We start from the raw sequence: 25,508 nt of genomic DNA on the forward strand, positions 1-25,508 counted from the left end.
AATAAAAAACTTTGATATAAAGTGCATTGAATACTATGTGAAGTTTGATTCCTTATGATTGTTTTGAGATATGAGGATGGTAATATTAGAGTCATGCTAGTGAGTAGTTGTGAATTTGATAAATACTTGTGTTGAGGTTTGCAAGTCCCGTAGTTTACACGTATGGTAACCGTTCTGTAACAAATTTGAAGCATGAGGTGTTTCTTTGATTGTCTTCCTTATGAGTGGCGGTCGGGGACGAGCGATGGTCTTTTCCTACCAATCTATCCCCCTAGGAGCATGCGCGTAGTTCTTGGTTTTAATGACTTGTAGATTTTTGCAATAAGTATGTGAGTTCTTTATGACTAATGTTGACTCCATGGATTAACGCACTCTCACCCTTCCACCGTTGCTAGCCTCTCTAGTACCGCGCAACTTTCGCCGGTACCATAAACCCACCTTTTACCTTCCTCAAAACAGCCACCATACCTACCTATTAGGTCATTTCCATAGCCATTCCGAGATATATTGCCATGCAACTTTCCACCGTTTTGTTTATTATGACACGCTTCTCATTGTCATATTGCTTTGCATGATCATGTAGTTGACATTGTATTTGTGGCAAAGCCACCGATCATAATTCTTTCATACATGTCACTCTTGATTCATTGCACATCCCGGTACACCGCCAGAGGCATTCATATAAAGTCATATTTTGTTCTAAGTATCGAGTTATAATTCTTGAGTTGTAAGTAAATAAAAGTGGGATGATCTTCATTATTAGAGCATTGTCCCATGTGAGGAAATAAAAAACAGAAAGGTCAAAAAAAGAGAAAAAAGTCCCAAAAAAACAAAAAAATGAGATAAAAAGAGAGAAGGGGCAATGCTACTATCCTTTTCCACACTTGTGCTTCAAAGTAGCACCATGATCTTCATGATAGAGAGTCTCCTATGTTGTCACTTTCATATACTAGTGTTAATTTTTCATTATAGAACTTGGCTTGTATATTCCAACGATGGGCTTCCTCAAATTCCCTAGGTCTTCGTGAGCAAGCAAGTTGGATGCACACCCACTTAGTTTCTTTTGTTGAGATTTCATACATTTATAGCTCTAGTGCATCCGTTGCATGGCAATCCCTACTCACTCACATTGATATCTATTGATAGGCATCTCCATAGCCCATTGATATGCCTAGTTGATGTGAGACCATCTTCCTCCTTTTTGTCTTCTCCACAACCACCACTCTATTTCACCTATAGTGCTATGTCCATGGCTCACGCTCATGCATTGTGTGAAAGTTGAAAAAGTTTGAGAATACTAAAGTATGAAACAATTGCTTGGCTTGTCATCGGGGTTGTGCATGATGGGAGCAATTCATGTGATGAAAATGAAGCATGGCCAAACCATATGATTTTGTAGGGATGATCTTTCTTTGGCTATGTTATTTTGAGAAGACATAATTGCTTGGTTACTATCTTGAAGTATTATTATTTTTATGTCAATATTAAACTTTTGTCTTGAATCTTTCGGATCAGAATATTCTTGCCACAATAAAGAAGATTACATTGATGAATATGTTAGGTAGCATTCCACATCAAAAATTCTGTTTTTACCACTTACCTACTCGAGGACGAGCATGAATTAAGCATGGGGATGCTTGATACGTCTCCAACGTATCTATAATTTTTGATTGTTCCATGCTATTATATTATCCATCTAGGATGTTTTATATGCATTTATATGCTATTTTATATGATTATTGGGACTAACCTATTATCCTAGAGCCCAGTGCCAGTTTCTGTTTTCCCTTGTTTTTGAGTATAGTAGAAAAGGAATATCAAACGGAGTCCAATTGACCTGAAAATTTACGAAGATCATTTTTGGACCAGAAGAAGACCACGGAGCATCGGAGATGGACCAGAATAGTCCCGAGGCCACCACGAGGGTAGGCGCGCCCCCTGCCTCGTGGCCGCCTCATGGACCCCCCCTGCATTGTTCCTGATGCCAACGCCTCTTATATATCCCCAAACTTCTAGAAAATAACCTAGATTAGGAGTTCCGCCACCGCAAGCCTCTGTAGCCACCAAAAACCAATCGGGACCCTGATCCGGCACCCTGCCGGAGGGGGGATCAATCACCGGTGGCCATCTTCATCATCCCCGTGCTCTCCATGACGAGGAGGGAGTAGTTCACCCTCGGGGCCCAGGGTATGTACTAGTACCTATGTGTTTGATCTCTCTCTCTCTCTTTCTCTCTCTTGTGTTCTTGATTAGGCACGATCTTGATGTATCACGAGCTTTGCTATTATAGTTGGATCTTATGATGTTTCTCCCCCTCTACTCTCTTGCAATGGATTGAGTTTTCCCTTTGAAGTTATCTTATCGGATTGAGTCTTTAAGGATTTGAGAACACTTGATGTATGTCTTGCATGTGCTTATCTGTGGTGATAATGGGATATTCACGTGATCCACTTGATGTATGTTTTGGTGATCAACTTATGAGTTCCGTGACCTCGTGAACTTATGCATAGGGGTTGGCACACGTTTTTGTCTTGACTCTCTGGTAGAAACTTTGGGTCACTCTTTGAAGTACTTTGTGTTGCTTTGAATAGATGAATCTGAGATTGTGTGATGCATATCATATAATCATACCCATGGATACTTGTGGTGACATTGGAGTATCTAGGTGACATTAGGGTTTTGGTTGATGTGTGTCTTAAGGTTTTATTCTAGTACAAACTCTAGGATAGATCGAACGGAAATAATAGCTTCGTGTTATTTACTACGGACTCTTGAATAGATCGATCAGAAAGGATAACTTTGAGGTGGTTTCGTACCCTACAATAATCTCTTCATTTGTTCTCCTCTATTAGTGACTTTGGAGTGACTCTTTGTTGCACGTTGAGGGATTGTTATATGATCCAATTATGTTATTATTGTTGAGAGAACTTGCACTAGTGAAAGTATGAACCCTAGGCCTTGTTTCGAAGCATTGCAATACCGTTTGTGCTCACTTTTATCATTAGTTACCTTGCTGTTTTTATATTACAAAAACCTATATCTACCATCCATATTGCACTTGTATCACCATCTCTTCGCTGAACTTGTGCACCTATACAATTTACCATTGTATTCGGTGTGTTGGGGACACAAGAGACTCTTTGTTATTTGGTTGCGGGGTTGTTTGAGAGAGACCATCTTCATCCTACGTCTCCCACGGATTGATAAACCTTAGGTCTTCCACTTGAGGGAAATTTCCTATTGTCCTACAAACCTCTGCACTTGGAGGCCCAACAACGTCTACAAGAAGAAGGTTGTGTAGTAGACATCAAGTGACACCTTCATTTTTTTCAAACTACTAGCATATTAAGTTCTGCTCAATAATTAATATGATGGCAAAGGTATGATGCATTCTCTTTGTGCTTTAAACTATGTCATCCACTTCCCAACTTAATTCATTTTGCTAGGCCATAAAGGATTTACTTGCTTCTGAATCTTAGGTCCACCTCTCGTTGGCACGAGTGGTGGCATGGTCTTCAGGGGTGAGCTTGGAACCCATGATTAATTTGGAACCCATGAGGCTATAGCTTGGGTTTAATTTGTATCGCTGCCAGAAAATGTGATTTGTGCCAAGAAGAATTCAGTTAGTTGTACTATCACTAGTATGTGTCGGTGCTATACAAACGGTTTTTAACCCCTTTCTACGACGGCATTTGGAACCGCCGCCAAGTGAGTGTCGGCAATAAGGGGGTCCTTCCCACACGACCCAGAAACCGTCGGGGATAGGCCCTCTGTAACACCCCGGATGTAACTTTCCCAATTTGTACTCCAACTCTTGCCGTTTCCGGCGTTAAGTTATATTTATTTCATCGGGTTCGGGTCTTTGTCTCCGTGTGTTGTTGTCGTTGTCATGCATCTCATATCATGCCATCCTGTGCATTGCATTTGCATACATGTTCATCTCATGCATTCGAGCATTTTCTCCGTTGTCCGTTTTGCATTCCGGCGCTCTGTTCTCCTCCGGTGGTCATTTCTAGCTTTCTTTCGTGTGTGGGGATTAAACATTGCCGGATTGGGCCGAGACTTGCCAAGCGGCCTTGGTTTACTACCGGTAGACCGCCTGTCAAGTTTCGTACCATTTGGACTTCGTTTGATAGTCCAACGGTTAACCGAGGGACCGAAAAGGCCTCGTGTGTGTTGCAGCCCAACACCCCTCCAATCTGGCCCAAAACCCACCAAACTCTGCTCCATGTCCTAGAGCGTTCGATCACGATCGCGTGGCCGAAAACCGCACCTCATTTGGACTCTCCTAGCTCCCCCTATGCCTATATATACACACCCCCATTCCAAATTCGCGGTTCCTCTCCCCCCTAACCCTAAAAATTCCCAGATCTGCCGCTCCGGACGTGTTCGGGCGGAGCCGGACAACGTCCTCCGCCACCGCCGCCCAACCGGGACGCTCCACGTGGCGCCCGGCGCCCGCCGCCGTCGCGGCCCGCAGGGGCCCGAGGCCGGCCCTCCCGCGCCGCCTCCCGGGCCGCGCCCCGCACCGCCTCCCTCCTCCCGCCCGCCGCCGCCCCTCCGCCGCGCCGCCGCAGCTCGCCCTCGCCGGCCGAGCTCGCCGCGCCGCCATCGCCGGCCGAGCCCGCCGCGCCGCACCAGGCCGAGCCGGCCGCCGCCCGCCGCCGCCTCCCGGCCCCGCCGCCCGCCGCCGGCGACCACCCCGGCCGCCTCCTCCACGCCAGCCTGCCGGCGAGCGCCGGATCCGCCGGTGAACAGTGCGCGAGATCCGATCCGGTTCACAGCTACAGTAAACCCTAGGAGAGGTTGATTTTTTTACTAAGTCCCAAAATTCTTGATCCATATGCTCCTGTTCGCGGCTCCATAACTTTGCATCCGTAGCTCCGATTCATGCATATAGCATATCAAAATGTTCACCTCAGAGAGTACATCATTTCATTCCATTGCATCATTTTCATTTGAGCTCATCTTGATGCCCAAAATGCTTTTAGAAGAGGGCTACTTGAGATAATTGTCAGATCTGCTAGTTCATCTTAGACTTTTGTCATTTTTGCCATGATTAATGTGTGCATGCTATGCCCGTGAGTTCTACATGTGTTTTGTTAAGGGTTTTGTCATCTATCCAGAGGTGCAACCCATGTATTTTTAGGATGTGTGTGGTGACTTGTGCAAGCTTGCGAAGAGGTGCACTTGCTAATTCTGTTTTCAGGGACTTAGTGATTTCACTAAGTCCTGGGATTGTTTATCTCATGATGCCATATGTTCATGTTGTTTCCTAGTGATCCGTGCCTCTTTTGAGGATGATCAGTAAGGGAGTTTTGTTAATCTTGTAGTGCTCTATCCATCCATCTCTTTGTTTGCAATTATGGAGCACCCTAGCTTGAGTCAATCGAGATCTACTTTTGCTTTGTTGTGAATCTGGGCAGATCGTCAACTTGTTTGCGATTTTGCCGATGTTATTGTAGTTGATCCGTGCATGCTATGCCATTTTTATTGCCATGTCTAGCTTGTATTTTGTGCCTTCTTAAGGGATGTATGCTTGTCTTGCCATGAATTGCACCGTGGTGAGTGCATCGAGCTCGTAAACATGCCTTCGTGAGTTAATTTTCAGCATGTCCCAGTTTTCACTAAGCCTGAAAACTGATTATGTTTTTGCTATGTTCGTGTGCTTGTTAGTATATTTTGTGATCCCTTTTGGCTCAAGGTCACTAAGGGACTTTTGTTAAGCTTGTTGAGTAGCTCCATGTCATGTCTTTATTTGTCATGTTCAGGTCCTGTAGCATGTTGTTTTGTTGCTCCGAAGAGGGCTATATGATCTGAAATTCCAGACGAGTGTTAATTTCACTAAGTCTGAGATCTGTCTTACCATTTGCGTTTTTGCCATGCTTGTTTGAACCTCCTAATGGATGATTTGGCCGTAGCTCAGTGCTAGACTTTTGTTAAGCATCTTGTGTGCATCCCTGCCATGTATTTTGTTGTCACGTTTGGGTGCTGCAGCATGTTCATTTTGTTGCATTTAGATGCCTACTTGCTGTAAATCGCAGACCGGTGTCATTTTTGAATCACATGCCATTTCCAAACCGTAACTCCGATTCCGGTGTTCTTTATATCGTTTTCAAGCGATTTCATCTCATCTTTCCAGTGGCACACTTGGAATTCCAAGTTGAGGCCAGGTTCATGCATTTCCTGGCATATCTTGCATTTTGCATCCCGCATCGCATCCCACATAGCATATCATCTTTGCATTATGTTGTTTGAGTTTGCACGTGGTTAATTGTATCCTTGTTGCTTGTTTGTCTTGTTTGGGTAGAGCCGGGAGACGAGTTCGCTAACGAGGAGCCCGTTGAGTTTGGGTTTGAGGATCCAGTCAACTCTGACAACTGTGCAGGCAAGATGATCATACCCTCGAAATCACTATTATCTTTGCTATGCTAGTTGCTCGCTCTTTTTCTATGCCATTGCTACGCCTACCACTTGCTTCGAGGACATTGAGCTCCAAGAAGATCTCTCTTATCATGAGCACCCAGTTGCTATTCTTGAAGAGACTGAACGCAAGACTCGCAACAAGTCAATCAAATTTCTCAAAGTCAAGTGGTCACACCATTCCGACCGTGAAGCTACCTGGGAACGCGAGGATCACCTCCGTTCTGTGTACCCGGCGTTCTTTCAGTCCTAGATCTCGGGACGATATCCTTTCGTAGTGGTGGAGTGTTGTAACACCCCGGATGTAACTTTCCCAATTTGTACTCCAACTCTTGCCATTTCCGGCGTTAAGTTATATTTATTTCCTCGGGTTCGGGTCTTTGTCTTCGTGTGTTGTTGTCATTGTCATGCATCTCATATCATGTCATCATGTGCATTGCATTTGCATACGTGTTCATCTCATGCATTCAAGCATTTTCCCCGTTGTCCGTTTTGCAATCCGGCGCTCCGTTCTCCTCTGGTGGTCATTTCTAGCTTTCTTTCGTGTGTGGGTATTAAACATTGCCGGATTGGGCCGAGACTTGCCAAGCGGCCTTGGTTTACTACCGGTAGACCGCCTGTCAAGTTTCGTACCATTTGGACTTCGTTTGATACTCCAACGGTTAACCGAGGGACCGAAAAGGCCTCGTGTGTGTTGCAGCCCAACACCCCTCCAATTTGGCCCAAAACCCACCAAACTCTGCTCCATGTCCTAGAGCGTTCGATCACGATTGCGTGGCCGAAAACCGCACCTCATTTGGACTCTCCTAGCTCCCCCTACGCCTATATATACACCCCCATTCCAAATTCGCGGTTCCTCTCCCCCCTAACCCTAAAAATTCCCAGATCCGCCGCTCCGGACGTGTCCGGGCGGAGCCGGACAACGTCCGCCGCAACCGCCGCCCAACCGGGACGCGCCACGTGGCGCCCGGCGCCCACCGCCGCCGCGGCCCGCAGGGGCCCGAGGCCGGCCCTCCCGCGCCGCCTCCCGGGCCGCGCCCCGCACCGCCTCCCTCCTCCCGCCCGCCGCCGCCCCTCCGCCGCGCCACCGCAGCTCGCCCTCGCCGGCCGAGCTCGCCGCACCGCCATCGCCGGCCGAGCCCGCCGCGCCGCCCGCCGCCGCCTGCCGGCGACCACCCCGGCCGCCTCCTCCACGCCAGCCCGCCGGCGAGCGCCGGATCCACCGGTGAATAGTGCGCGAGATCCGATCCGGTTCACAGCTACAGTAAACCCTAGGAGAGGTTGATCTTTTTACTAAGTCCCAAAATTCTTGATCCATATGCTCCTGTTCGCGGCTCCGTAACTTTGCATCCGTAGCTCCGATTCATGCATATAGCATATCAAAATGTTCATCTCAGAGAGTACATCATTTCATTCCATTGCATCATTTTCATTTGAGCTCATCTTGATGCCCGAAATGCTGTTAGAAGAGGGCTACTTGAGATAATTGTCAGATCTGCTAGTTCATCTTAGACTTTTGTCATTTTTTCCATGATTAATGTGTGCATGCTATGCCCGTGAGTTCTACATGTGTTTTGTTAAGGGTTTTGTCATCTATCCAGAGGTGCAACCCATGTATTTTTAGGATGTGTGTGGTGACTTGTGCAAGCTTGCGAAGAGGTGCACTTGCTAATTCTGTTTTCAGGGACTTAGTGATTTCACTAAGTCCTGGGATTGTTTATCTCATGATGCTATATGTTCATGTTGTTTCCTAGTGATCCGTGCCTCTTTTGAGGATGATCAGTAAGGGAGTTTTGTTAATCTTGTAGTGCTCTATCCATCCATGTCTTTGTTTGCAATTATGGAGCACCCTAGCTTGAGTCAATCGAGCTCTACTTTTGCTTCGTTGCGAATCTGGGCAGATCGTCAACTTGTTTGCGATTTTGCCGATGTTATTGTAGTTGATCCGTGCATGCTATGCCATTTTTCTTGCCATGTCTAGCTTGTATTTTGTGCCTTCTTAAGGGATGTATGCTTGTCTTGCCATGACTTGCACCGTGGTGAGTGCATCGAGCTCGTAAACATGCCTTCGTGAGTTAATTTTCAGCATGTCCCAGTTTTCACTAAGCCTGAAAACTGATTATGTTTTTGCTATGTTCGTGTGCTTGTTAGTATATTTTGTGGTCCCTTTTGGCTCAAGGTCACTAAGGGACTTTTGTTAAGATTGTTGAGTAGCTCCATGACATGTCTTTATTTGTCATGTTCAGGTCCTGTAGCATGTTGTTTTGTTGCTCCGAAGAGGGCTATATGATCTGAAATTCCAGACGAGTGTTAATTTCACTAAGTCTGAGATCTGTCTTACCATTTGCGTTTTTGCCATGCTTGTTTGAACCTCCTAATGGATGATTTGGCCGTAGCTCAGTGCTAGACTTTTGTTAAGCATCTTGTGTGCATCCCTGCCATGTATTTTGTTGTCATGTTTGGATGCTGCAGCCTGTTCATTTTGTTGCATTTAGATGCCTACTTGCTGTAAATCGCAGACCGGTGTCATTTTTGAATCACATGCCATTTCCAAACCGTAACTCCGATTCCGGTGTTCTTTATATCGTTTTCAAGCGATTTCATCTCATCTTTCCAGTGGCACACTTGGAATTCCAAGTTGAGGCCAGGTTCATGCATTTCCTGGCATATCTTGCATTTTGCATCCCGCATCGCATCCCACATAGCATATCATCTTTGCATTATGTTGTTTGAGTTTGCACGTGGTTAATTGTATCCTTGTTGCTTGTTTGTCTTGTTTGGGTAGAGCCGGGAGACGAGTTCGCTAACGAGGAGCCCGTTGAGTTTGGGTTTGAGGATCCAGTCAACTCTGACAACTGTGCAGGCAAGATGATCATACCCTCGAAATCACTATTATCTTTGCTATGCTAGTTGCTCGCTCTTTTGCTATGCCATTGCTACGCCTACCACTTGCTTGAAAGCCTCCTAAATTGCCATGTCAAACCTCTAACCCACCATTGTCCTAGCAAACCGTTGATTGGCTATGTTACCGCTTTGCTCAGCCCCTCTTATAGCGTTGCTAGTTGCAGATGAAGATTGGAGGCCGTTCCTTATTGGAACATTTATTTACTTGTTGGGATATCATTATATTGCTATGTTATCTTAATGCATCTATATACTTGGTAAAGGGTGGAAGGCTCGGCCTCTCGCCTAGTGTTTTGTTCCACTCTTGCCGCCCTAGTTTCCATCATATCGGTGTTATGTTCCCAGATTTTTGCGTTCCTTACGTGGTTGGGTTCTAATGGGAACCCCTTGATACTTCGCCTTGATTAAAGCTTTTCCAGCAATGCCCAACATTGGTCTTACCATTTGCCACCTAGGCCTTTTCTTTCCCTTGGGTTCTGTAGACTCAAGGGTCATCTTATTTTATCCCCCCCCGGGCCAGTGCTCCTCTGAGTGTTGGTCCCACCGAGCGATGTCCGGGGCTACCAGGGGCAACTCTGGGCTGGCCTACCCGACGTCTGGCTCATCTGAGTGTGCCCTGAGAAAGAGATATGTGCAGCTCCTATCAGGATTTGTCGGCACATTCGGGCGGTGTTGCTGGTCTTGTTTTAACCTGTCGAAGTGTCTTGAATTACCGAGATACCGAGTCTGATCGGAACGTCTTGGGAGGAGGTCTATTCCTTCGTTGACCGTGAGAGCTTGTCATGGGCTAAGTTGGGACTCCCCTGCAGGGATTGAACTTTCGAAAGCCGTGCCCGCGGTTATGGGCAGATGTGAATTTGTTAATGTCCGGTTGTAGATAACTTGAACCTTAACTTAATTAAAATGAATCAACTGAGTGTGTTGCCGTGATGGCCTCTTCTCGGCGGAGTCCGGGAAGTGGACACGGTGTTGGAGTAATGTTTGCGCAGGTTGTTCTCTAGTTTCTCGCTCGTTCTTTGCCTCCTCTTCTCGCTCTCCTTTGCGAATAAGTTAGCCACCAGACTTGTTAGTCACTTGCTGCAGCTCCACTCATATTTTACCTTGCCTTACCTATAAGCTTAAATAGTCTTGATTGCGAGGGTGTGAGATTGCTGAGTCCCTGTGGCTCACAGATTACTATTACACCAGATGTAGGGCCTGATGATTCCGCTCCAGGAGACGCGTATGATCTCAAGTGGGAGTTCGACGAAGACTCTCAACGATACTATGTTTCCTTTCCCGATGATCAGTAGTGGTGCCCAGTTGGGGGTGATTGGGACCGTGTCGCATGTTGGGTTCTCTTTTATTTTGGCGCCGTAGTCGGGCCATGAGTGTTTGGATGATGTAATGTTATTTATGTACTTGATTAACATGGCGAGTGTAAGCCAACTATGTTATCTCCCCTTTTATTATCATATTACATGGGATGTTGTGAAGATTGCCTGACTTGCGACATATGCCTTCAATGCGATTATATCTCTAAGTCGTGCCTCGACACGTGGGAGCTATAGTCGCATCGAGGGTGTTTCACCCTCCTGGGACTCGTGTGTTATCGGGCGAGGCATCGAAACCCAATCATTTCCATTCGTATGTACATCCCACGCGGTGAATCCCAGAAAAACATTTCCGTTAGTATGTATATCACACACAGTCAATCCAAGGAATACATTTCCATTCTTATGTACATCCCACATAGTCAATTCAGGGAAAACGTTTCCATTCGTATGTACATCCCACACAGTTTTATGTATACGCTCATGTGTGAAAGGTGTAACTATCACACATGCTCTGCCCTGGTTAACTGTTTCCTTTTCTGAACTACATCGCACACGATTTGATGTAGAAAACTGTGTGGCATTGGGCTATCCATCGCAAGCGCTTTTACTACCAGAACCGTTTGCAAAGTTCCATGACCGTTTGTTCTCTTTTTACATCGCATACGATGTTTCCTTTCTAACCGTGTGCACATTATTTTATTAGCTCTTCCATATTTTTTTTGCCTGTAATTTATTATTCGAATTGGAAATTTTGAAATATGAAACGTGCGATTCAAATTCTTAGCACAATGGTTCAACAACGAATCCATAAATAAAATTGCTAGTACAATATGTTCGGTAATTACTGGATTAGGCAGCAATTAACTATGATGAACCATAATATTTAAAGGCGGTAAAGTTGAAGAGACAAGTGTAAATCATTTTGACTGTCGACGGTGTTAAAAGAAGCGAAATGCCCATAATGTGCCTTCCTGCATGCCATAGGCACGAACCACTTTTGTCTAACCTCTTGTGACGATCGCCCGCCCATCCTTCACCGCCTTCAGGAAGACTTCTAGAGCATTATCATGATAGCATGAATTATATACTTTAACCTTAGTTGCTTCCACTCCGGTCATGTAATTTGCAAGGTAATCATCAGTAAATAGTTTCGGAAACCACTGAAAAGAGAAAAATATCATATACTGAGGTCTAGTAGAGTAACCTCTTATGGGCAGGGGGAAACGGCAACACATTACTTACCATCCTAAAGTTCACTATTGTCTTGGACAAAGTGTAAATAAAGAGCTTAATTCCAATCACCCGTTTGTTTCGCCTAACAATCTTTCTTAGTTTCCTCACTTGATGCTTGTTCATGAATATCTCATTGCCCCATACGCAAAAGGGATCGAAGCATGGATCAGTACCGCTCATATATGTACCTACAAGCAACCAGTAAATGTTAGAAGCTAAACTGAGATTGCACAAATGATGTAAAATACAACTACCTATGTTCCTAAGTACAAGTAATTTTTTTTTGAGATTTCAATATGAACTACATACAGATGTATATAGAATTATAGATATAGTTTATATTAGAATCTAGATTCACTCATTTTGCTCCTTATGTAGTCTATATTGGAATCTCTAAAAATACTTATATTTAGGAATATATGGTGTATAAGACATGGGATGCAGCTAACCTCGATGGCAAACAACAACATCACCCATTGTAGCCCTGTTAAGTACATGGAAAGCCAATGTTAACTACAACAGGGTTAACATCCACCAAAAATAGCAAAATGTAATAAAACGGCAGCATCTGTAGTGATATCTTCATTGCGAAAGAGTAGCACCGTAGCAAAGGGACGTATTAAAAAATGACACAATTGTTAATTGCAACAGGCTTAACAACATCCTAATTCATATTTTGTAAGTTTGTAGCCATTGAAATACAACTCTTTAAAAATGGATACAACTATTAATTGCAACAGGCTTAATGGCCATTGAAACCGGTACTGATAAAAATGCAATTGGCAGAGTTAAACATCACAGGGCATGTGCTGCCAGAGCAGATAATGGCCAAGTTGTCTATAGAAAGGTAGGCAAAATAGCTAAAACATGTTAGGCATGTTTACCACAACATTCTTAATACATCAACCATATAGAATATAGCCATTAATTGCAACTGGTATTGGTAAGATTGAACTGGTGAGTACATACTTGGTAAGTCCTGAGAGGTAGTTGCTGGGGCACTTCATCTTGGCCAGAGCCCGCCCAAAGTCAGCGGCGGTGGAGGCGAGTTGTTCCTCCGGGTCGAAGGATGGATCAGTGCCACTGACATGTGTACCTACAGGCAACCAGTAAATGGTAGAAGTTAAACTGCAATTGCACAAATGATATGAAATACTGTAAGACATGGGATGCAGCTAACCTCGACGGCAAACAACAACATCGGCCATTATGACACTGCGTAAGTACATGGACATGCATGTTAAGTACAACAGGGTTAGCATCCACCAAAAATAGCAAGTGGGCAACATCTCTAGTATATCTTCATTGCGGAGAGTAGCATGGTAGCAAATGGACAGATTAAAAATGGATACAACTATTAATTGCAACGGGCTTAACAACATCCTAAGTCATGTTTTGTAAGTTTGTAGCCATTGAAATACAACTGTTTAAAAATGGATTCAACTGTTAATTGCAACAGGTTTAATAGACATTAAAATCGGTACTGATAAAAATGCAATTGGAATAGTTAAACATCACAAGGCAGGTGCTGCCAAAGCAGAGAATGGCCCATATGTCTATAAAAAGATAGGGAAAGTAGATAAAACGTGTTAGGCATGTTTACCAGAACATGCTTAATACATCGACCGTACAGAACATAGCCATTAATTGCAACTGGTATTGGTAAGATTGAACTCGTGAGTACATACTTGGTAAGTCCTCAGAGGTAGTTGCTGGGCCACTTCATGTTGGCCAGAGCCCACCAAAGTCAGCGACGGCGGAGGTGAGCTGTTCCTCCGGGTCGAAGCGTGGATTAGTGCCACTGACATGTGTACCTACAGGAAACCAGTAAATGATACAAGTTAAACTGCAATTGTACAAATGATGTGAAATATTATAAGACATGGGATGCAGCTAACCTCGATGGCAAACAACAACATCAGTTGTTATGACCCTGCGTAAGTACATGGACAAGATGTTAAGTACAAGAGGGTTAGCATCCACTAAAAATAGCAAATGGGCAGCATCTCTAGTGATATCCCGAGTCATGTATTGTAAGTTTGTTGCTAGTATTGGTGAAATTGAGTTAGACACGGTAATATTTGAACATCACACAGTGTGCAGTACTGAAATAAATGAGGCACGAACATGCTTAATACATCAACCATACAAATCATAGCCGTTGCAAGTGGTATTGGTAAGATTTAGCTGGTCAGATCTTACCTGTTAAGTCCTCGGGGGTAGTCGCTGGGGCACTTTATCTGGGCCAGAGCCTGCACCATGTCGGCGGCGGAGGCGAGGTGTTCCTCCGGGTCAACACACACAGTGGCCATCGCGCCATTGACCGCCATCAGCTCCTGGCAGTGGGGATTTGGAGGCACGAGGATATTTCGTAGGCGCCATTCAAGCAATCAGGTCGGGGCCGTAATAGAGATCGGTGGGTTACTTGACTGGATCTGAGCAGAACGTAGATATGGTTGAAGCTATGGTTGCGCCAGTGGCGGTTTGAGATGCCGGTAGAGGGAGTCGCGAGGGGGGTACTGGGGGTGGGGATGTGTTTGGAGGAATAAATTCTGAAATCGCACGCCTAATGAAAATTTCGCTGCGAAACTTGAAACTTGGGCGGGGGAAACACACAATGCAGACAAAGCGCGTAACGTGTAGTTGATTTTATTCGGTCAATGGTACGCCTGGTTTATTAGGAAAGATCGCACAGGTAACTGACTTATGGATCATTAACGCAAAAAAACCCAGACGGGTACGGCATAGAAACCGTGTGTTTTGTGATCTTCTAATGATTAATGCAAAAAACACACACGAGCGCACATGCTAATCAACGCTCAAAGCCCTCAAAGGATGCTCTTACCGACATTGTACGTTAATACTACAAACTTAAAGTAATACTGGTAATTTGCTCTAATACTACAAACTTAAACTACTTCTCACATGCTGCCATCGGGGCATATGTTGGCCGGACGCCGGTGTTCTCCTTCCCGGCCTTGTATGCGGCAGCCCACCGTGCTTCGATCTCCGCCAAGCTCTCCTCACCACGGCATGCGGCCTATTTTTTTTTGCGATGGTGAGACTCTCTTTTCTTGACTTCTTTCTGCCTTTTCCTCTCCTTCTGTGCGGCTTTGGCCGCCTCTAGATCCACCACCCATTCGACCAACCTCAAAGTCCGCCCATGTAACTGTCTGGCCGCCGGCGGCGATGAACTGGGTGTGGCGAGATGCCATTGCTTCCTTACCATGTGTGCGGTCGCGGGCGGCGAGGAACGCGGCGTGACGCAATGCTATCACTTTCTTACCAGTTACTATGTGCCGCGGTGCCATGGACGACGCCTGGAGAGAGTTCTGGGACGGAGGCGTCGGGCAGCCGTACAGTGCAGTGGTATTCAAGAGCTCAACGACAAACGACAACAACAATTTGGCTTCCCTTACAATTTTGCTTGTTCATTATCGCACAAGGTTCATTTCCATCGCTTCCGGAAACAGTGTGCGTTGAGCCTATTGTGTGTTGCATTATGATTGGACGGAACCCCAGCCACGTGGATCGCGCGTGTGCACGGTAGGATGCGCCGCGATCGAATGGCAATCCACATCCCTCACATCACACCCGTGCACCTGCAGCTGGATTGGATTTATATGCGCTAAATACCTAGAAAATGCACATCTCTCCCTAATAATAAAGTACGGATTGAGTCTCCGGATTCGCTGTCGCGGCCTTTTTACACAAAGATGCCAATTCTTTTTTAAATCAACCCGCGGTCCACATCATAGCTATCTGTAATCTGTAAGTCAACATACCGCTTCGGCCCTCGCCTATCCCCCAATGACGATCCCCAATTTCAGGCGTCGCCCATCGCTGGGTGCTTCTCCGCCATAGCCCGTATAACCCCACCCAATCCCTCGCTCGCTCGCCGGGATCCAAGGTGGCCGCGGCGGCCGGGAGCAGACGCGCGCGGGAGGAGTAGTTCGGGTCCGCGCCGCTGCCCTTTGCCTCTGCCACCAACGCCGCCTGCGCCGCCTCCCTTTGCCACCGCCACCACCGCCGTCCGCGCCACCGCCCTTTGCCGTCGCCACCACCGCCGTCCCCTCCGCCGCCACCACCACCGTCCAAACCGCTCTCGGCCGTTGCCGGGGATCCCGGCCGCGCAGCAAATCCAGCGCAAAGGATCTCAAGGCCTGCCGCCCTGCCCGGTGCACCCATCCATAGGCACATGTTCTCCATAGTTCCATTGGATCCCTTGCCGCCTCTCCTCTTTCCCTCGCTGGAGAAGCCTTTTTCATCGTGGCTTGCCCTGGATGCTAGATTCTGCAATTCCTCACCTGCAGTATGGAAGTGCATCTGCACCTGGGGCGCTAGCTGCTGATGGCCATAGATAACAGCAACGTGTACGAGGTGAGAGAATTTTCTTTAGTAGACAGCAATCTACTTTGATTCTTTACCATCAGGCATCTTTTCATAATCAATTCTGCTCAATTTTGACAATCACACGACAACCCCTAGCAAGCCTTTTGTGGAAACATCGAGTACTGTTTAAGATATGTTGTCCACGGGAAACTAATTAATGTATTTGGTCGATGTACAGGGCTACGTAGTGGTTGCAGTCTTGTATTGGCAAGTGAACAATTTAGTGTTCATTGGCAACAAAAAGAAGTGAATAATATCATGCCATAATTTTGTGTTGCTTCCCGGTCCTGGGTAGACGATGTATTGTACTTCTGCATGGAAGTCTATAAATGATTATCTGCATATTATTTGTTCGTACTTCTCCAAGATCTCAGCATATACCATCTTAGTAACTTCTGAAACTTTCAAGAGTATAATTTATCATTGTACAAGTGCGTATTGAACGTTAATAACAAGGGGATTCTGTTATTTCTTTTTCAATTTACTTGCACTCGTCGGAAATTTGGTGTATAGAGGAGCACTATTCGGTCTACGCGGTCATATTATTCTGAATTTCAAGGAACAAAAATGATGTATATTTGGAGACATAGGGGTTGAGGAACCTAATGTTCTTGAAAATTTTAAATATTGAAATGGTTGTTTTGATGCAGCGGAAGGCTTTTTCCTGAAGGGATTGAGATTACCAGGATTCAGATTGGATCCCTGCTGTGTCAGTGCAGGAGAACTGCTCGAACACGTAGGCATGACATGACCGATGCTGATTACACCTGGACTGCTTTGACATAAAAGATTCCCGGGCCCCTTGACTGAAATCCTGACTAAATTGCAAGTTTCCCTTCTTGAAATTACTGCGTCTGAAGCTTCCAATCTCACCAACTTCGCTGGAGCACCGTGCGCCCGTGCTCGAGCAGAGGTACCAATTTTCAGTACTGTTTTTAGGGGCTTCTACGTGAATCCCATGCATGGCTTTGTGGCATGCAAGACTTTCCTGCTAGACAAGCAAGAAAACAGAGCCATCACGCTTGCCCTACTGTAGCAGCCGTCAAAGCACCACAGAACCTGGGCTCTCTCAATGTCAGTTCATTAGCTGAGCTGATCTCACATGCTAACGCCATGTAATCTTTTTTCTACATTCCACATTTATGAGTTGGATTATATCGTAGATTGCAGTTCAGATCATTATCATGTATGTTGCTCCTTTGAAAGTTAGACTTCATAAAGAAGCAATTTGATCCGACCACAATACCTCTGAATAGATGCATCATGGATTTGTGGGTTCACCTTCTTGGAAGGTGCAATTCTGGTGATGGTGTCATAACTGATAAATATATACATTGCTTCATATGTTGGATAGTTTTGGCGGCCTTCTTTGTGAGGTACACTTGACTGATGAGGGCTTAAAAGGGGCCTTGGTTGTCTGTCAACTGAAAACTCTGTTTGTGCACAACCTATATCCTCTATGAGAAGGAACTGGATGGAGCAAGGTCTAAATGCCTCAAATTGCTTAAAGATATTCTATGCTCGGCAAGGAGATGGAGAGCGAGAAGTATGGCAGGGTCCTTGAGTGGTATTCGCTAAAGAAATACTTGGAGATCAAAATCATTAGAGAGTGAGGCTGCACTCTTAGTGGCAGGCAGAAACAAAGGATTTAGATAGCCCGAGCATTGTATCAGTATGCTGACAACTATTTGTTCCATGATCCGTTCAACGCAATTGATGCTCATACAGGATCCCAATTTTCCAAGGTAAAATACAATCTCTTTTTGTTACTGAACCTTTTTCCTACAATATTCGTATTTGTTCCACTTGAAAAAGCTAGGACTGATCTTTTGATAATGTTATGTAGAATCTTTGTTGAACTCCCTTGGTGTTAGTTGTTCTTGAACCGAAGAAACATGTGGTCTGGAATTGACATCATTCAGTTCCTTGATGAAAACAAAGTTGCATGTCCTTTTAGTCTAAACGTAATATTATGCCTTGGAGCATATGATGGGGGATAAATCGCAGTTATGAACTGCATTCCACGTGCATGAAGGCGAATGATTTTTCTGGATGCCATTGCCATCTGGTACATTGTGTTTATCAGTGAGTAATTGTACAAAGTTCAGATTATCAGTTTATGTTTGTCTTGGCAGATCGATGGTTTCACCGCGGTCGTCGGGAGAAATATCATCAATGGTAGGGGAAAAGCAGGTAGGCTGAGGCGGGCAACCACACCAAGCGGCCGACCCAAGAAGGCAGCCCTGCAGCTCCGCCTCGTGCCACTCCCCATCTCTATGTTTGTGTCAGACCCAGCGCAAGGTAGAGGCAGAAGAGGAGGCCGGGAAGAGAAGCTGCAAGGTAGGAGGCTTTTGATCTGAAGGCAAGAGTTGGACGATCTGCTCACAAAGACACACCTTTATTCTGAATTTCTACTTGAAAAGATTGATCAGGTCACAAATGTACCTTGGCTATGTCTCTCACTGTGTGTTGAATAATGTTTTGCTTATTTTCATCTTGGTTGCTGACATCGGTGGTGTTTTCTGTCGGAGAAAGTAGCTGAAGTGGAAGAAGAAGATGAACCTGTAGAAGAGCTGAAAAAAGGACGTGGTAGAAAGAAGGAAGCGAAGCCTAAACAGTATAATGATGTGAGTTCAGATTTCCTATGTTTTCTTCCCTTCTTCATCAATATGATAGCATAGTTGTCTTCTAGATTATGCGAATGTCTTTGGTTGTCATATACTGTGGATGCATTGTAGTTTGATGTATCGTCTGTATTAACTGCTCAACAGACTTTCCTTGAATAATTACACAGAGACTGTTCTATCTCCTATTGTTTCATAAAATTCTGATTAACCGCTCAACCTGTGACAGTACTACCTCGCCCAGCCGCGCATCCAAGATGCGACACTTGCTGGAAAGCTGGTCAAGTAGGCCCTCGACTGCGAGTTTTAGCAGATTGATCCTGCACATTAGCCTAATTGTTACAATAAACGGACTTACAACAATGATGCTTTCTATATTGAATTTTTATGTTCGACCTCACCATTGCTTAGTCTCCTTTCCTGATGTCAAGACACAAAGAATTTGAGATTCAATTTATCTTTTTTAGTTTTTACACTAGAGTGCTTCATTTATATGTATTACTGTAGACACATGGGAATCCTCAAGGTGTCAGGCTTGTTCTTATTATTGCTCATGCAACCCTAAACTTCAGTTAAATGTACTACGTCAGGTTTTAGTGTTTGGATCATCAGTACAAAACAGAGTTGATGGTATATGTCAATTCTGTATTGGTTCTAGGCAAGTAGGTTGACATGTTCATCTGCTATCATGAGTGTCGTGTTTACACTTGCAGTTCAGATATTAAGCTTAAGCTAAAGATCTCACTGTACTGTCTAGAGGTGGAACCGGGGAATGTTGACGCTTTATTGGTTTTGGTCACAAAAATGTTAGCTATACATGCTTTCATCTTGATTATATGGACTTCTCAAGTAATACTACTTCTCAGTTAATTCATTGAAGTAATGATACAATCAATTGGATATTTTTCTACGATTATGGATCTAGAGGAAAAAATGTTGTTTTCACATCATTGTTTTAATCCAATGTTCAGCTTTATTGCTATAAGCTTTACTGCTTTAGACATTTTCGTAGGAAATGCTGAACATTCGTATCAATTGAATCAATGTGGCCTTACATGTAGTGCCGTTACTGTTAAATTTGTAGATATCCTATTTTATTCAGCAGTAACTTTATTTTCTTTTCACTTCTTTTTTATAAATGTCATGCTCAATAGGTAATGTCACAGCAGCTGAATTTCTTCATAACTGGCATAGGCAGTTATCTTCTTATGTGCTGCTATTTCTAGAGGTAACCCCTAATCAAATAAAATTTTGGCATCTGATTCATCATACAGTATTTTTGCTTGGCGGAATAAACTTCTAAGATGACTTTCTATACTTTGTTAGGTGAATGGTATGTATAGCATGCATGTACCATCAAATACATCTAGCCTGCCCGTAAGTGCAGTAAGAAATAATGATATGATGAGCTAGGGTGAGAATTTCGAAGTGTTGAAGACAGAATCAGGCTTTTATTTTCTTGAATTATTTGAAGTGGATCATATATGTAAAACTTCAAATAATTTCTGAACCCACTAGATGTTGCAGCGTAGAACTACTACTTCTTCAACTTGAAAAGGGTCCATGATTTTTTCATAGCTGCGTTGTTAGCTTATCTATTGATTGTGGTTTTCTTCTTGGTAATCATAACTAAGTTTTCGCTTTACTGTAAACTGCACATATGCAATTGTGAAGGGCATTGAGTTTTTTCTTCAGAAGCAAAGATAGTAAGCTTCTCTTATTCCCAGCAAAGCTCTCTACTTTATTTCGACTGTAGAGTAGAGGGGCAAAGACAATTTATGAGCAGAATGGTAGTGAAGAGAGGAGCTGCACAGTGGCTTCTCGTCGTGACAACTATTTTCTTAACCTTTTTTTACCTCTACTGTTTTGCAATAGTTGACTTGATGTTTTGCTTTGGCTGCTTTGATGGGTGGTTGTAGCTGCTGCCTGTAGCATTGTATGGTTGATGTGTTTTGTCTTTGATGCAATCCAAATTTTGGCAGCAATTGTTTTGGAGACACGGGAGAAGACTTGGGGCGACGTAGTAGTGTGTGGGGCGGGCGGAGCGTCGGGAAAGGCCACAGCAACACCCGCGCTTCAATCAATTACGATGGCCTCTGATCGAACCATACTAAGCAAGTGTAAAGGAATTGACAAAGTGCAAAATTGTTCAAAGAAATATGACTTGGGGCGACGTAGCAGTGTGTGGGGCGGGCGGAGCGCCGGGAAAGGCCACAGCAACACCTACGCTTCAATCGATTACGGTGGCCTCTGACCGAACCATACTAAGCCAGTGTAAAGGAATTGACAAAGTGCAAAAGTGTTCAAAGAAATATGGCGGGTGGTCCCACATCTCAAAATAGAGGGAGAACTCAGTTGTGCCATTTTATCCAACTATATATCAAACATGTGCCTTTTTTGTCAAAGACAAAGAAAAGTGTGCTATGAAAGGAAATATGTGCCATTTTTATCAAATGCCTCCTATCCCACCCCCACCCATGTGTTTCTCCCAAGTCATCTGCCCTTCCCATGCTGCCTTTGCCTCCTTTGTGCATCACCAGATCATCATCGATGTCGGCCGCACCCGCACCATTGTCCCATCCACTTCTTCATCCTCGTCTCCTACTCCCTACAAGTGCCGCAAGCAATGGCCAACGATGACCCGAGCTATTTTTCTATCTCCCGTTGCAATGCACGGGCATTTTTGCTAGTAATCCCCTAAATATGGTAAATAAGCCCGGAAAAATGCTAAATTTGAACGCGGTGATTTGTAGGGTGTATGTTCGTCATAGAAGAAAACTCCAGGGCAAAGAACAAAGAAAATTTGGACTCCCCTTCAATCTTGGTGATTTCCCTCTCAAAAGTATGGAACTTGTTTGGTGATGGTTTGATTTATGAAAGGCGTGTATGACGACATAAGACAAACCTTCTAATTTTTTTACGAGGGCATGGTGAGGTCATACCATGGCACACCATGCCAGGCGTCATGTTTTCAAGCATTTATTTCATTTTTTCTATAATTGAAAACCCAATAAACAAACATTTGTGGTTGACTATTGCCACACATTTCATCGAAATATCTGTCCCTTCCTTGTAAAAGGCATGAGAATTTACTAAATGGAATGAGCATGGTTTTCCAAGCCGTTCTTGTGCACCCTTTCGTGCATCGATTGTTTGAACTTGAATTATGTGCATTAATGCCTAGGAAATGCACATAATCCCCTAAATATGGCAAATGAACCCGGAAAAGTGCCAAATTGGAACACAGTGATTTGCAGGTTGTATGGTCATCGTGGAAAAAAACTCGTGGACAAAGGACAAAGGAAATTTGGACCCCCCCTTCAATCTTGGTGATTTCCCCCTCGAAACCATGAAACTTCCTCGGTGATGGTTCGATTTATGAAAGGTGTGCATCACGACATAAGGAAAACATTCTCCAATTTTTACCAGGGAATGGTGAGGCCATTCCATGGGACCACGCCAGGTGTCGGGTTTTCCAACCATGTGTTTCATTTTTTATATAGTTGTTAACCCAGTAAACGACACGTTTATGGTTGACTATTGCTACACATTTCCTTGAAATATCTGCCCATTCCTTGTAAAAGACATGAGAATGTACTAAATAACACGAGCATGGTCTTATAGGTCGTTCTTGTGCACCTTTTCATGCACCGATTGTTCGAATTTGAATTATGTACATTAATGCCTAGAAAATGCACATAATCCCATAAATATGGTAAATGATCCCGAAAAAATGTCAAATTTGAACACGTTGCATTTGAGGCGGTATGTTGATCGTTGGAAAAAACTGAATGACAAACTAGGCCGGAAATTTGGATTCCCCTTCAATCTTGGGGATTTCCCTCTCGAAAGCATGGAACTTCCTCGGTGATGGTTCGATTTATGAAGGGCGTGCATGATGACATAAGCCAAACCTTCTCAAATTTTTAGCAATGCATGGTGTGGTCATACCATGGCACTATGCCAGGCGTCATGTTTTTCAAGCATTTATTTCATTTTTTCTATAGTTAAAAACCCAACAAACAAACATTTGTGGTAGACTATTGCCACACATTTCATCGAAATATCTGTCCATTCCTTGTAAAAGGCATGAGAATTTACTAAATGGCATGAGCATGATTTTCCAGGTCGTTCTTGTGCACCCTTTCATGCACCGATTGTTTGAACTTGAATTGTGTGCATTAATGCCTAGGAAATGCATATAACCCCCTAAATATGGCAAATGAACCCGAAAAAGGGCCAAATTTGAACACGGTGATTTGCAGGTTGTATGTTCATCACAGAAAAAACTTGTGGACAAAGGACAAAGGAAATTTGGACCCCCCCCTTCAATCTTGATGATTTCCCCCTCGAAACCATGAAACTTCCTTGGTGATGGTTCGATTTATGAAAAGCGTGCATGACGACATTTTTACCAGGGCACGGTGAGGCCATACCATGGCACCACACCAGGCGTCATGTTTTCCAAGCATGTATTTCATTTTTGTATAGTTGTTAACCCAGTAAACGACGCATTTATGGTTGACTATTTCCACATATTTCCTTGAAATATCTGCCCATTCCTTGTAAAAGGCATGAGAATGTACTAAATAGCACGAGCATGGTTTTCCAGACCATTCTCATGTGCACCTTTTCATGCACCGATTGTTCGAATTTGAATTATGTGAATAATTAATGCCTAGAAAATGCACATAATCCCCTAAATATGGTAAAGGAGTTTGGAAAAATGTCAAATTTGAACATGTTGCATTTGAGACAGTATGTTGATCGCTGGAAAAAAACTGAATGGCAAACTAGGACGGAAATTTGGATTCCCCTTCAATCTTGGTGATTTCCCTCTCGAAAGCATTGAACTTCCTCGGTGATGGTTCGATTTATGAAGGGAGTGCATGACGACATAAATCAAACCTTCTCAACTTTTAACCAGGGCACGGTGAGGCCATACCATGGCACCATGCCAGACGTCATGTTTTTCAAGCACGTATTTCATTGTTCTATAGTTGATAACGCAGTAAATGACGCGTTTGTGGTTGACTATTGCCATGCATTCCATTGAAATCTCTGTCCATTCCTTGTAAAAGGCTTGAGAAATTACTAAATACCACGATTATGGTTTTCTAGACCGTTCTTGTGCACCTTTTCAAGCACCAATTGTTTGAATTTGAAATGTGTGCATTAATGCCTACAAAATGCACATAATCACCTAAATATTGTAAATGAACACGGAAAAGTGTCAAAATTGAACACGGTGATTAGTAGGGTTTATGTTCATCGTAGAAAAAAACTCATGGATGAAGGACAAAGGAAATTTGGATTCCCATTCAATCTCGGTGATTTACTATCACACACGATTCATTTCCGTCGCCTCTGCGAACCGTGTGTGTTCACTGACACATGCAAAAGGAAAAAAGAAAACCCTCGCCCACTTCGTCCCCACTCACTTGCTGCGGACTCCACCGCAACTCTGCACCCTAAGCTTGACGGCTGTTGGCGGAGGGCATAGGTCACGCTCCAAACGGCACAGGGTTTCGCCCCTATGGCTTTCCGCCGCCTATCTACACTGACATTCTAGACTCTGGTCGACTGGGGTTTTCTGTGGGATTGGGCCGGGATTTTTCTCATGGAGAAGGTAATCAACTTAGCGAAATATTCACTCATCTCTTATCGCGGTCCGTCCGTCGCTGTTAATCAACCAGCGGAAATCGCCGTGGAATCATTTTTGTTCTAGCTGATTCGTGGGTGTTCATTCATGTGTCCACAGTGAGAGCACAAATCGGGCAACTGTTGTCGTGGCCAGTCAGAAACGAAGTTCTATCTCACCATTCCGGATGACTTCAGGGAACACTCGGTGTGTTCAATCTCAACCTACGACGGTCGGCATGGCCTAAATTTGTGAACATATACCGTATGTTGCAACATTATCTATATATTTGCATCAAATCTTTGTTACATTATCTATTTTTAATTCTATATTTTTGTACTTTGCTTTCATCAATATATTGATCTGTTCTATCAGTTACTCCCATATTTGTATATTTCTCTATTATTTCAATATATCTAATTTACTATCTTAATTTTCATTTCAAGCAGTACATCCCTTTCTTTGCAAGAACAAGAGTAGAAGGTAATCTTGGGCTTTACTTTGTTGATGACTCCCAGGATGTCATATTGACAATGCAGCATGGATTTATAATGACGGTTAGCGTAAAACTTGATAAAGATGGTTACTCCTATTTTATGCGGACCTTTGGAGAAAAATGTCTAAGTGTTATGAACTGAAAGCTGGCAATAAAATTCTAGTGCGTGCACCACAACCTGGTCTAATTAACATAGATGTTTACTTCCCCAACGTCATCAGCCGATCAAAGTCTGATCGAGGTTAGTCTCCTTTCAACTTTCTCCATGCTATCATATTACTTGGCAAAATTGGGGTATTTGTTCTGACTAATTGGTCACTAAACCAACTGTGATTTCATATTCTGACTCCGTTCCTAGGCAGTAACAAATTCTATTTACCAATTTATGCACACTATATATGCTTCTGCCATGTTCTGAATAAATAATACCTTTCCACCTTTTAAGCAGGATAAGTTGGATGCATAGTGAATGATCTGTA

At 44.0% G+C, this 25,508-nt stretch overlaps 1 long non-coding RNA gene across 4 annotated transcripts; it reads left to right on the plus strand.

Moving 5' to 3' along the window:
• Positions 1-15,663: 15,663 nt before the first annotated feature.
• On the plus strand, positions 15,664-21,303 carry LOC125539356. Of its 4 annotated transcripts, none has more exons than XR_007296815.1 (6): positions 15,664-16,256; positions 16,919-18,013; positions 18,404-18,700; positions 18,804-18,895; positions 20,047-20,120; positions 20,875-21,303. It is a non-coding gene; the product is annotated as an uncharacterized LOC125539356 (long non-coding RNA). The 4 variants fall into 4 exon arrangements; XR_007296817.1 differs by having other exon boundaries at positions 18,807-18,895; XR_007296814.1 differs by lacking the exon at positions 20,875-21,303 and adding an exon at positions 20,219-20,583.
• The last annotated feature ends 4,205 nt before the right edge of the window (positions 21,304-25,508 follow it).

This window comes from Triticum urartu, chromosome 2, assembly GCF_003073215.2.
Source record: "Triticum urartu cultivar G1812 chromosome 2, Tu2.1, whole genome shotgun sequence".
NCBI classification, from domain to species: Eukaryota; Viridiplantae; Streptophyta; class Magnoliopsida; order Poales; family Poaceae; genus Triticum; species Triticum urartu.